Source organism: Anastrepha ludens, unplaced genomic scaffold (genome assembly GCF_028408465.1).
Source record: "Anastrepha ludens isolate Willacy unplaced genomic scaffold, idAnaLude1.1 ptg000058l, whole genome shotgun sequence".
NCBI classification, from domain to species: domain Eukaryota; kingdom Metazoa; phylum Arthropoda; class Insecta; order Diptera; family Tephritidae; genus Anastrepha; species Anastrepha ludens.
The window spans coordinates 5,001-7,500 of record NW_026530053.1 but is presented as its reverse complement, the minus strand read 5'-3'; positions in this window follow the sequence as shown (position 1 = coordinate 7,500).

Here is a 2,500-nt window from a genome sequence, read left to right as displayed (position 1 = left end):
TGTATTTTATTTGGTCTTCTTCTTTGTTGTGTTTTTCTTTCATTTTCTTTCGTTCAATGTGCGCTCCCGCCGACCCCTTTAGCTTTTCTTATCAGAATTCAAAAACCGTTTTTTATGAAAAAGAATTTTCGTTCTCTATATATATTTTGTATAAAAATATAAGAACGATATTTCTTCTTAATATTTGCCAATTTTCAAATGTATCATTTTTAATAACATTTTACTTTTTCTTCAAATGCATTTTTAATGTAATAATTTCATATATTACATAATTTTTCTCTCTGAATTGAAATTAATAATTCCATAATTCTATTTTTTAATCATAAATATATATATGATTGAAAAAATTTCTCCTTTTTTCTTTTGTTTAAAATTTAGTTTTTCTTATAATTTTTATTTGTTTTGTTTTTTTTTTTTCTTCATCTGTTTAATTTCCTGTATGTATACAAGAAACAAACAGTTGAGGATAATTTCTATGTAATGCTAGTATAGAATATAAAATTTTGAATTCAAAAATTTATTTCTATTTAAACTAACTATAGAATACCAGGAATAAAATACAATGACACCAATATGCCAAGGTTACATTCCATAATATGTTAGTATAGAATATAAATTCTTCATATATGTATATATATTCGAAAATTGTTTCTATTTAAACTAACGTATGGAAAACCATGAATAAAATCACAAATACACCAATATGCCAAGGCAACAATCAATAGTTACATTCCATAATATGTTAGTATAGAATATAAATTCTTCATATATGTATATATATTCGAAAATTGTTTCTATTTAAACTAACGTATGGAAAACTATGAATAAAATCACAAATACACCAATATGCCAAGGTAACAATCAATAGTTACATTCCATAATATGTTAGTATAGAATATAAATTCTTCATATATGTATATATATTCGAAAATTGTTTCTATTTAAACTAACGTATGGAAAACTATGAATGAAATCTCACAATACACCAATATGCCAAGGTAACAATCAATAGTTACATTCCATAATATGTTAGTATAGAATATAAATTCTTCATATATGTATATATATTCGAAAATTGTTTCTATTTAAACTAACGTATGGAAAACTATGAATGAAATCTCACAATACACCAATATGCCAAGGTAACAATCAATAGTTACATTCCATAATATGTTAGTATAGAATATAAATTCTTCATATATGTATACATATTCGAAAATTGTTTCTATTTAAACTAACGTATGGAAAACTAGGAATAAATCCACAATATCACCAGTTTAACATAACTCAAATTCGTGTTTCATATAGTTATGATTCGATTTATATGCTTCAATATCATTGGTTAGTTAAATGTTGATATTTTCATATTATTCACATGCCTTCACCGTGAGTGTTTTTTGCCATGCACACCACACATTGTGAAAAATGTATGGGAAAAATTCAATTCAATACATTTCAGTTTGATTTCATATAATTCAATTACATTTTATATATTTCAATAATACCATCAACTTAACTAAATATATATTAAAATACTAAATTATATATATGATGATATTTTCCATATATTTGAAATGTCTTTATTATAATTTATTCAGTTTATCATATGAATGTATTGTGTTAAATTTTACTTTCATACATTTAATCGAATTTAGTTTCATATAAATTCGATTCGATTTTCTTTCATATATCTCACTTGCCTTCACCGTGAGTGTTTCTGACAATGTACACAACGCATTGTGAAAAATGTATGGGCAAAATTTTGTTAAATTTTACTTTCATACATTTAATCGAATATAGTTTCATATAAATTCGATTTGATTTTCTTTCATATATATCTCACTTGACTTCACCGTGAGTGTTTCTGACAATGTACACAACGTATTGTGAAAAATGTATGGGCAAAATTTAACTTAATACAATTCAATATATTTCAAATGTTTTTCTTATATATTTATTCAGTTTATCATATGAATGTATTGTGGTAAATTTTACTTTCATACATTTAATCGAATATAGTTTCATATAAATTCGATTTGATTTTCTTTCATATATATCTCACTTGCCTTCACCGTGAGTGTTTCTGACAATGTACACAACGCATTGTGAAAAATGTATGGTGAAAATCTAACTTAATAGAATTCAATATATTTCAAATGGCTTTATTATATATTTACTCAGTTTATCATATGAATGTATTGTGGTAAATTTTAATTTCATACATTTAATCGAATATAGTTTCATATAAATTCGATTTGATTATATTTCATATATTTCACATGCCTTCACCGTGAGTGTTTTTTGCCATGCACACCACACATTGTGTAAAATGTATGGGAAAAATTCAATTAAATACATTTCAGTTTGATTTCATATAATTCAATTACATTTTATATATTTCAATAATATCATCGATTTAACCAAATATATATTAAAATAATAAATTATATATATGATGATATTTTCCATATATTTCAAATGTCTTTATTATATATTTATT